Consider the following 11,747-nt stretch of genomic DNA (forward strand, 5'->3'; position numbering starts at 1 on the left):
ATCAATTACCTAGTCATGAGTCCTGGTTATTTCCGTTTATATTTAATTTTGTTGTTTTTTTAGATATAGTAAACGTTTCTTAACTTTTAATTTCTTTATTTATACGTTGTTTTTGCAAGCTATGCTTAATTATAATAGCTTCTGTAATTAGATTAGATCTCCACCACATTTAAATTATTGTAAGAACTGTTTGTGAACCAATTAATAATATATAACGTTTTAAAATAAATAAGTAATTGTTTTTGAAGTAGTAGAGTTTCTTGTGAAAGAGTTTGTCCAGGAAACTACTGCCAGTTGCCATTATATCTATGTCTGCCATCTAGCAGTAATGTGAGCATTTCTGCGTCCAGATTTTGAAGAATTAGGGTACTGGTGAAATTACAGATAAGTACCTACATGAGATTCACCAAGATATAATATCAGTGCTCCTCAGATTAGGTAGGCGTGGGCCAACTACTTGTTCCTCACGTCACTTGATATCATAAAAAAAGAAACCTTAATTTTCGGTTTTTTCGACCTACAATTACGGCCTTTGATCCCAATTTAGAACCTTTCCTATTTCACAGAAAACTGACAAATCACGACCCATATTAATTTCTAAGTCGTGTCTGCTAAATGTCATTGAATTTGATTACTTATTATTCTCTCTCTAAATAGGATTAAATTTCGTTTGTACAGAGCGCGCTCGCGGTACTCTTAAGCGTATAAATATTCAACACACCGTGGCTGTTATTTAGAATGGCGTAGAGATTGTTGAATAATTTATTTATTTATGATCAGGTTACAAATACTCATAAATACTTACTGTCAGATTTGATACGTAGGCATCTTCGCAAATGCACAAATGATCTACTCACCTCCTCTCTATTCCTATCCTAAAAAAAACGCACTGATTTGAGGGTAGGATATTCCCCGTTTTGACGGGCCCTGTTGCAACTACGCCGCGCTAGCGAACGGTCGCTTTTGACGCGATATCATCGTAGCAGTTGTCCAACGGCAGTACGGAAAATCAGCTTAGCATCTCATCTGTCTGTGAGAGACCAGAGTGGGCGGCGCGACAACCCCTTAACACCTGGGCATACGCATAAACACCAGCGACCGACACATCTATCGAGGGAACAACTCAAGGTCAGTCAGTGCGTTCACCCTACCCCATTTTGGCCCCGTCACTTACCTTGTAGGTAAATTATACTTAATAATATAATAACACTATTTATTTATTTACACGTTAAGACCGCGACGTGTGACGCCACGCGGGTGTCCGATAATCGTGCTCGGAACTACTTTTGAGACTAAAATAGATCGAAGTGCTTTCCTACGGTCTTTACGTCATCATTAATCCATTACATATCCCACTGTTGGGGTCAGGCCTCCTCTTAGGAGAGGGTTTAGACCAGCGAAAGAAAAAGCAGGAGTCCATTAGACGTTATTGGTGGTCCACGAGAATGGAAGTCATTTAAGCAGATCATGACAAAAATGTTAGCTTTCCATAAATGGAATAATCCACTTTACACAGATATTCCACTTTATAATCCACGTTATACAGTATATAGTAGTAGCATAGACATAAATTGCCAATAATGTTTGATAAATCAACATGTGTTTTTTTAAGAAATAATAATTATTAATTTTTCGTCCTATAACTATTCATTTACCTGATTTTGTCTGATCACACATATCACTGACAAAAAATACGATATCGATCATCTGCTTCTTACACATTTACTCGATTTTGTTTGATCACATGTATCACAAATTGAGCTAATCTGAAAGCACCATTAGAAATTAAGCAACTTGGGAAGCAACCATTGTTTCGCTTGGCTTATTCTACATTGCGCAGTATATATAGTATACATAGCTCTACCTGGTACTTGGTGTAACGGGCTGGTGTCCGCAATTCGACATCGAGGCGCCTATTTTGCATGTGGTGGGTGCAGGATCCTACTCGTACCCCCCTAGCTCTTCCAGGAATCTCAGCAGCCTCTTCGGTTTGCTGAAGACTTCGGGGAGCGACCTCGGCACTCCAATACAAAGCTGTAATAGTTGAAAAGACAAAGTGGAGTAAAAAATATCCAGATAAATTTCTCAAACTAGGCCAAAACAGAAGTCACCTTACTTTGATTTCTGTCTCAACGTTATTTCCTTATGTCTATCCTAAAATGTAACGATACTTCCTCCGCATTTCAATCTCCGCTAGAAATATAAAATATCGGTTGTCGTTCCGCTAGAAATACACTTTGAATTTTCATCAGGACTGTATAAATTTACTTGTGCGTACTCCCGAGGACTTGTGGAAATCTTTCGTTGAAAGTACGATAACAAGTACGCAATTTTATCTCTTCAAGGACATTCATTGTCACAAGGAACGTTTTTTTTCCGGCCAGTTATTAAAACAGTGCCAATTATATGCTACTTTAATTTATTTGGTATTAAACAAGGGGAATAATAATATTAAATATACGTAATGTAGAAAATGAGAAAGAAAATTGTTTTACCTGTAACTTTTCTAATTCAATATGGAACATTTGGCCCAGTATGCTTGGCACCTTACCCCTTTATATCGTCAGATTTATTATTTAACGATAAATAGCAAAGACTTCTTATACAATGTGCAAGTATAACGAGGAAAAAACTGTGGCATATGTACACTAAATCCCTTGTCTGAAACTAGGGGCTTCTTGTACTATGAGTTCTAGACCGGGTAGAATCTAGAAGACCGAGACCAGGCAGATAACAAGATCGACTGAATTATGCTGGCGGCGCAGCACTATTGACGTCTCCAGTCGATACGCAGTATCCCGCCCTAGTTTTTTACTTTGACAGAGGAGCTTATTACTTTGTTCATAACTGTAATTTAATTAAATAAATTTACTTAACATAATCAGAGAAACAATCCAGAAAAGTTTCTCTAATTTGCTCCTATCGGGTATTGAACTCGGGAGCTCTCTATTTTGCGCCATCGTCGTCACGCCGTTATGCGTTTTTTCTTTTTTTTTATGATATTTCCTGCTTAATTCCCTGCCAGCAGACTTGTTCCCTGAACGGTACAAATAAATTAAAATGAAATTAAATCTAAATACTTCGTCCTTTTCTTATTGCCATAAAAAGGGTTTGAATCGATGCCGTTGTTATACTATAGTAAATGTACACATTGCATCTAATTTACCCGCCCGTTGTGCCGTAAAATAAAGCCTTTTGAAGCCTATAATGCCGACCAGTTATCCATTCACGTGGACAAGCTTTTGTCGTAACTGTGCGCTTAACTAACAGGTCTCATTAATGAAGATTAACGGGGTTGTATGATACTTACGTAACACAAAACCCTGGAACCTTGTGATATAAAAATATACGAACTACGTAAAACGAATTATGTACATGTACTTGTCAAATTGTACAATTCTCAAATAATCGGTTAATTTCACTTTCATAGAATCTTTAAACAGTTTTTTTTGAGAGGTTTAACCGACTTCAAAAAAAGAGGACTTTCTCATTTCGACTGTATGGGCTGTTTTTTTTACTGTATGTATGTTTATGTTATACATTTCAAGAAAATATTCCACCTCTAAGGGTGGCAAATTAGGGGATGAACGATTTTTGAGGTTGGTTTGTCAGTACTCTGTACTGAGATTATTAGTAGTACAGCTCCTACAAAATGAAAAATTAAAAAAATGTTTAAAATCAATATTTAAATTTAAAAAAAATTAAAAAATTTAAAATGGATATTTGACCAGTTGTCACTTAGCCGCGTTATAGTTAATGGACGGCAGTACTGCCATCATCCCTATTTCTGCCGTCAAGCAATAATGTGAGCATTACTGCGTTCCGGTTTTGAAGGGTAGGGGTGCAATTACAGGCATATGGAACTTGTCAACTTATGTCTCGAGGTGACAAACGCAATAGCAATGCACCTGCAATCTTTGCGGTTTAAAGCTCTGAGTGGCACTGCAACTGTTATAAACAGGCGTATCGCTTACCACTAGCATCACGACTTGTTCACCCCGTCACTAGGTATTAAAAAAAACTTACCATCAGGTGACATGGTGATAAAATGCGCACTTTATTTTTATTAAATTAAAAAAGTATTGAATATAATTTTAATTTAGTACGTATCACATAATGGGTACAAGAACTCATGCCCGACTGCTACAACCACTAAATAATGAAAATTAAATCCACGCACCGTAGACCGTAAACCGTAACGGGTGGACGCAAGAGACCGCAAGTAACGGGAGTACACAGGCGTACCAGGTACGATGGTTCACATTGAATAGAATCTCTCCATAAATGAAAATGAATGTGTATCCCCGACATCCTAAAGGCAGCTGGTTTTTACGAGCGTGACCTTTAGCAGGGCAAAGCAATGTTTCGGGACATAACAGTGCTGGGAATGTTGCCGAGAAAGGTTTCAGTGCCTAATATAATTTGGGGTTACTGTTGAAACTACTCTTATGAAGGGTTGTTTGCCATTAAGGGGGCCTTCAAACAAGGCGCTTATAGAAGCGCTGCAGTGGCGTGACTGTGGCACGGCAGCCGTGCGAACGTTTTATTTGAAATTGTGACTGCTTGGTACAATTAGATTGTGGTATGAACTCCCTGTCGGGATTTTCCCGCAGTAATACAGCATGAAGTCCTTCGAAAGGGGTTTGAAAAGGGTCCTTAGGGATTTCATAGGCGATAGACGACGACTTTCCATGATGCGGGCCTTATACTTGTTTGCTGCCTACATAATAATATTTTTTTTTAATTAAAAAAAATAGCGCGCGTGTAACGGCTGTAGCACTGCAAATGTGGTTCTAATATTGTATAATAATTTAAAAAACCGACCTCAAAAATTCGTGAAACTACATCTATTTGCCAAGTTTCATTGAAATTGGTTACCGGAAAGTGCGCGAAATAGAATTCATCCCCTAGTTTTCCATTCTTAGAGGTGGAATATTTTCTTTAAATTTCAATGGGACCACTATTTAGGTACCCTCGTTCCAATAAACAAAAGAATTATCAAAATCGGTTCACAAATGCGGAGTTATCGCGTAAAATATTTATAACTAAAAAAGTCAAATTGAGAACCTCCTCCTTTTTTTAAGTCGGTAAGAAATAAGTAGTGCTTCTATATGAACGTCTTAATTTAGATAACCTTAGTGCTTAATAAAAAACATTTCAAAAATATAAAGATTTTATTTCTATTATTATATTCTGCAACGCTTCTATAAGCGTCAAATTTGAAGGCGCCCTACCTCAAAACCTCTTAACATGACATGTTTGTCATTAAAATAAATACCTTCATTTCTTTTGACGACCCCATGGTGTCTCCTCCTGAACTGATTTGGGAAACGAACTTACAAATAAGATTGTTAAAGAAACATAGGGATGATTATGAAAAATTATTTCAGTATTGTAAAGTGCTTAATGTATATGAGAAGGTTAAATTGGCTATAGTAACTGAAAACCAAGAAAAAATATTACGTATAGAAAGAAAAGAGAGGGCACCAAGTCTATGTATATTGCATAAAGGTAGTAACATTTCAATTATCGAAATATAACAATGCGTATGGGAAAATAATCTTGGCATACATACTCCCCGAGGTAATGAATTGAGTACCGACAAATATTGTGGAAAATATCATGAATGGAAGTATTTTTACTTACTACGCAAGCCAAAAGCCGAAACCCTCCCTCCACACCTCTCTGTTCTGCGCTACTGAGGTCCAATCCTTGAAGTGCGCGTCTAGCTCGTCTCTCCAACGACGCTTTGGTCTGCCGCATGGTCGTTTTCGTCGTCACGCGGCAGACGCTCGATGACCCACATCTGCGATTTGTGTTTTGGAGCGTCATCTTATTCTAGATCAACACAGAACCGGGGACGATGTCTGCTCAGAGAAGTAGTATGCGTCAATCTAATAAGATTTATAGTAATTACGTAAAAACAAATTGTAATACATGTAGGTTAAGGTCGGAAGCTAATTAAAATGCTAAAATCTTAAAACAATTGTACTTTTATAGGAATAAAGAGCTAAGATTTTTAAATTTAATTTTTTTTCAGTGTAGGTGTATTCTGGGTAGTGCCTAGGAGTGACTTCCGTTGCTCTGGTACTCACAGTACAAGGTTATAGATCAAATAATTGGCGTGGTTGCCAGACACGTCAAATTGTGGCTTAATAGTAAACCTTATAATGAAACAGAGGGCTTGCTGGATTGTTTCACAATTATTTTTATATAGGTAACCGTTAATTTATAACTACTAATTATTTTATTGTTAAATATAGAAAATCTCTTTTTAAGCTGTAATATAAAGAAATTTGCCTAATATACAGTTTAGGCAAATAATTAGTTTAGGCATCGCAATTACACATTTGGTTCTAATATCAAAAAGTATAGCTTTACTATGAAGAATGTATAATTTAGATTTCCTTCTTAATGCTTATTTTAATACTATAATAGCTCTATTTACATTTGTTTTACTTGTATTGTATTAGATTAAGTTACATTGAAATAAATTTATCTTTGTCTTATCTTATCTTTATTACATTATAATATTATTTTCTATTTTCTTCACAAAATCAATTGATGTGGAACTTTGAAATTACTTAACGGAAACTCTATACTGGCGTAATGATAGGAATGTCGCGATAAAAGTTTCGGGTTACTTGAAATTAACTCGGAAATGGGTAGACATTATCAATGTTGCTAGTCGTAGTTACTCGAAAGGTTAAATTCTTATTTTACAACCTTCAAATTTATAAAATTGGTATATATTACCATGAACCAATAATTTAGACGACTGCTAATGTCCATATGACAGCTCGTAACTCTAAAAAAGGTGAAATTTCCGTTGCCAGATCGTACCTGGAAGTTATTTTAATGTAAATGGCTGTGGATATCAATTAATTCCTTTTTAGCTATTAATCCAAAGATCGAACACTACGAAAAAAACTACACGAAAAACCTGCGTGTCATCGGACCTACTTACTATGAGCGTTTACCCGCTACTCTCAGACTTGAACCGTCTGACGAAACATTTAGGCGCCGACTGAAAGACTTTTTCTTGAAAAATCCTATATACTCTGTAAAAGAATTTATGGACTTTAAATTGTAACGAATTCAGTGTTTTCTATTTTTATATTTTTATTCTAATTTTTACCGCATTAACATGCTCTTGTATAATTATCAACTTATGACGATCCTTGATGGAGAATGATATTTGATATGTAATTTAATGACAACAATATTATATAATGAATTGTTAATTTTCTAATTATTGTGTACTTTTCTTATAATTTTCCTTTTTGTCTGACGATCTCAATATAATTTCTTATACTTTGACATGTAGTGCAGTTTATACTGTAATGTTATATTTGAGAAATAAATGAATCTGAATTTTAGAAGAAATCCTTCGATCGGGCCGAATTCGAACCAACGTCTTTTAGCATACCGTGTCAGGCGCTATACCAACTAAGGTTCGGAACGAACCAGCGGATCTCACGAATTTCTCCATGTGCTTGCGTCTGAATGTTATTGTGAATTTTTTCCAAGTGTTCGATCTTTGTATTAATAACTATAATGAAATAGTACGTAGCTGTAAAACTGGGTGACGAAATATCATAGATTTCTCATAGATGGCGCTACGACTAAAAAAGTCGTTGAAAAACCAAATACAAAGATACGACGCAAGCACAATTGCAACTTTTTCATTGAAAAAAAGAACGACCTCAAAAGTTTCCGTAACGACTCTTTTCGATTTCCACGGGATCCCCTCGTCAGACTCTGACTTCTTGGTGACAATGGGACTGCTCAGGACTCCTTTGTACATTTTATAGTTTTTCTTCTGACTGTCATAGTGACGGTGATTTGTTAATTACACGCATTGTGTCAAGTGAAAAGTCGATTTTTATAAGCGCAATCGCCATTTTTTTTTGTATAATTTTTATAATAATATTAAACTACCGTACATCATAAACAACCTCTTAACTTTAGTGTTCTCCCCCCATATTGTTACTCTATGTAAATTTATCCACTTAAATAACATATATTTATAAATATTGTTTTGCTGTTTTGTTTTACATTCTCAACTGAGTACTCCCGTAGTCCAACTTACCAACACCGGTTAATGTCCTATTAGAGCTTAGCGAAAATTTTTTTTTTGTTTCGTTTTTTTTCTTTCAACTGTGACATTGGCAAAATCATCAGTTCTCATATTGATGGAGCCATAAAAATAAAAAGTGAAGTGAACTACCGTACATAGTTATTTTTACTTGACATTGGCAAAATCATTGATTATTTCGATGGAGCCATAACATTTATAAGAAGAAGAAGATAAGCGGAAAATAATTAGGAATTTGTGATAGCTGAAACGAACTCGGAACAGCATCAGGGACCACCTCGAGAGTATACCCTTTTGAAACAAAAGAATAATTGTCAAAATCAGTGCACAATTGATGGAGAATACACGGACATGCCTATAAAATTCTAAGATTTCCTTCGATTTTCATGAGATCCCCTCATTAGATTCTGACTTGGCGACAATGGGACGACCACGAGAGTGCACCCTTTCAAACAAAAAAAAAATTTTCAAAATCGGTCCACAATCAACGGAGATATCTGAAAACACACACACAGACGAACGTATAGCATCTTCCCTTTTTTCGAAGTTGGTTGAAAAATAGCTATTTGGTATTCGTCGCGACAACTGGTGTCCCAATGAGCACTAAATACCTGACTACGGCGCTGTATTGTATCACGATTAACAGTCCACTTGATTTATTTATCCATGATACTACTTTCCCAATAAATGCAGCAACGGGAATCCAGGATTGGGAAGAATGTTGAATTTTTTCAAATTTTCTGACGGTCTTTTGCACACGGTGACAACGCTTTTCCACATCTCAAATATTCAGGATTTATCCATAAATTGAGAATGCTGTTACAGCTGTCACGATTCTGCACTGCATCGGGAATGTTCGCTAACGCTCGTGTTGACGGTTTTGAAGCTATTATGGAGCGGCTTCCCTGACGCGTAGAATCAACAGCAGCGATAACACCCTCCTGAGTGTCATTGCATTCAGGGTCCAGGGTTCTTTTCCCTCTTTTTTTTTAAACTGCCTCCATGGCCGAACGGTCACCATGCTGATCTGCCACGCAGAGATCCCGGGTTCGATTCCCGGGCCGGGAGAAATATTTTTTATTTATTTCGTGAGTTTGGGTGTAATTTGTGGTTGTCTATGTGTCTGTCCATGGCACACAGGGCAAGGGTAAGACTTTTTACCTATATGTCTTCGAGCGTAGTGGCAGTGCCCCCAAGATCTAATAAACCCAAGAACTCGTTATAATATATAATTTGCTCGCAACTTTACTCACAGTTCTATTGAAAATTTAATTTGAAATGAAATTAAATTTTTGTAAATATTTTATTACCGCTTTCCCAAAAATTTGCATTTCTTTGCGTCATTTGAGCTTCGTTTCACAGAAGGCAAAGGTCATGTCTCAGAGGAAAATAATTATATACTTGCGAAGACAAACGGACTCGGAATTAGATTTAACTCAATTCCCAACGTCTGTTTGAGTTATATGTACATTAGTAACTAGCTAGGGCTACTCTGAGACAATCGCAGACGTAATTGAGAAAATTCAATTAGCCAGTTTACAATTGAGTAAATACTCAATTTCGATTTCAAGTAATTGAAAAGTCCTATTGTTAACTTTTTGGACAGCCCCAAATCTTTCTACATAAGTTTTGTTTATAGTGCCCATCCCTATCAAAAGAGAGAGAAAGAAAGGCGATATGATCTGTGCGAGCGAACCCGCACAGGGACCATCTAAGTCAGATCCTAACCCCAGATTGGCCCGTTTGCACGGTTCTCTGTAAGGCTAGTGCCTCAGGTGAGCCGCCCCAAGTGCACGCACAACACCCTCCTATTTTCCAGACAGGTACCGGAGCTGTAGGCACGCTCACTTCCTGCCGCGCTCCGCACGACTAGCGGTTGCCACCGCTACGCCGCCGTCTCTAAGTCGACTACCAAATTTCCTTATTGGTGGCGGAGCTGCAAGGCACACTCACTTCTCGACGCCGAACGAACGGCGTCTCCCAACTAACCAAATTGTGACCTGTTTACTACGTTCCGGTTTTGAAGGGTAAGGGTGCTGGTAAAATTACAAGCACATGGAACTTGTCAATTTATGTCTCAGGGTGATGGGCGCAGTGGTAGTGCCCCTAAGATCTTTGCTATTTAAAGCTCTGAGTCACACTGTAACCGTTATGGACAGGCGTGGAGGTTACTATCAGGCGCACGACTTGTTTGTCCCATCATTTGATATTATATATAAAATAAAACTCAGTTGATGTCAAAAAAGCCGTGGTAGCCTAATGGTTTGAACTACTGCGTTTCAAGCTGAGGCCGTGGGTTTGAATCGGGGCTCGCACCTCTGAGTTTCTCGGAACTTACGTGCGAAATTTTATTTGAAATTTATCGTGAGCTTTTCGATGAAGAAAAACATCTTGATGAATCCTATTTGTCGAAGAAGATTCACAACATTTGGAAAACGTGTAAAATTTCTAACCCGTATTGGGTCAGCGTGTCAGGCTATAACCTCGCCTGAGAGAAGACCTGAGTGTGAGAGTGGGACGTATAAATGGGTCGATGATGATGATGTTGAAAATTTGCCATTTCCGGAGTGTAAAACTACAGTAAAACAAAAACTTTATCCTAAAGGTTATTTGTACAGCTTCTATGTACTCGGATGACAGAAATCCGTAGCAGTCATCCATTTAGCTCTTGTAGGTTCTCTCGAATTAAATGTTTAAAATAAATATTGTAAATGATAAATATATTCAAATGTATATTTACAAAGAGCAATCCCTAGAGTTTCTTGCTCATTCTTCTCAGGGGAATCTGCCTTACGAATGAACATTAGAGTTTAATCAGTACGTTTTCAATTGGCTTATATTTTGACTAAGGTAAACGATTTATTCCGTATTCTATGATTACATATACACCGATACAGACTCAATAACGCAAAATCAACTGAGCTCAAAATACGTAAGCACAATATTTCCGCTCAATTAACCTTTTTTAATGTTCATTAAGGCGGAAAATATAAGCAAATTTTGAAGGTCTGAACATACATTTAAAATACATAAATAGTATACACGATATTGCGACTTACTGGTTTCGCCACGGTATGAGTTTTTATTTTGCTCCCGATGTTTTAGAGCCGTTCCATACGCTCCACGGTCACACCGGGAGAAAAATAAAAAACTCATATCGTGGTAAGAAACTTATGACTAGAAATAATCGTCTGGAGAGTAATAATTATATATTAAATACTTCATTTATATACGTCTTTATTTGACAACTGATGACGCTATAAGAAAAAAAAAATCCTTCGATAGCTCGTGGAGAGCTGCTTCAAACGTGAGCAAATATAAGGAAGGGAAGCCGTGCTACCACCAACTTTCACTGTCCGAAACGTCGAAGGCTCGTGCGTAGCGCTTCACCACTACACTTGCAGCCGATGCAGCTTAATGCTGGGCGGAGATGCAGATAGTTAATTTATAAAAAAATACGATGTTGCGGATGCGGATTTTTGAGTTCGAATTTAACGCCACACACACACTTATATTTGATTTATCTGGCGATTTATGCGGCCTTGGCGTAGCACGGATTAGAATGGGAAAGGCAAAGGAGATGCGAGCTCAGACAAACTATCTGGAGTTACCAACAACTTTAGCCTTATGAAAAGTTCCAGAGCATGCA

The 11,747-nt window shown here is 37.2% G+C and overlaps 1 long non-coding RNA gene across 1 annotated transcript in view; it reads left to right on the forward strand.

Annotated features, from left to right (window-relative positions):
* Nucleotides 1-1,150: 1,150 nt before the first annotated feature.
* Nucleotides 1,151-11,747, forward strand: part of LOC113232008 — a 104,413-nt gene continuing 93,816 nt past the window's right edge. Inside the window, exon 1 of the long non-coding RNA XR_003310590.1 lies at nucleotides 1,151-1,181. This is a non-coding gene — a long non-coding RNA (uncharacterized LOC113232008). The remainder of the gene's footprint in view (nucleotides 1,182-11,747) is intronic.

The sequence above is a fragment of the Hyposmocoma kahamanoa genome, unplaced genomic scaffold (assembly GCF_003589595.1).
Source record: "Hyposmocoma kahamanoa isolate Upper Pololo Valley unplaced genomic scaffold, ASM358959v1 66, whole genome shotgun sequence".
Taxonomy (NCBI): Eukaryota; Metazoa; Arthropoda; class Insecta; order Lepidoptera; family Cosmopterigidae; genus Hyposmocoma; species Hyposmocoma kahamanoa.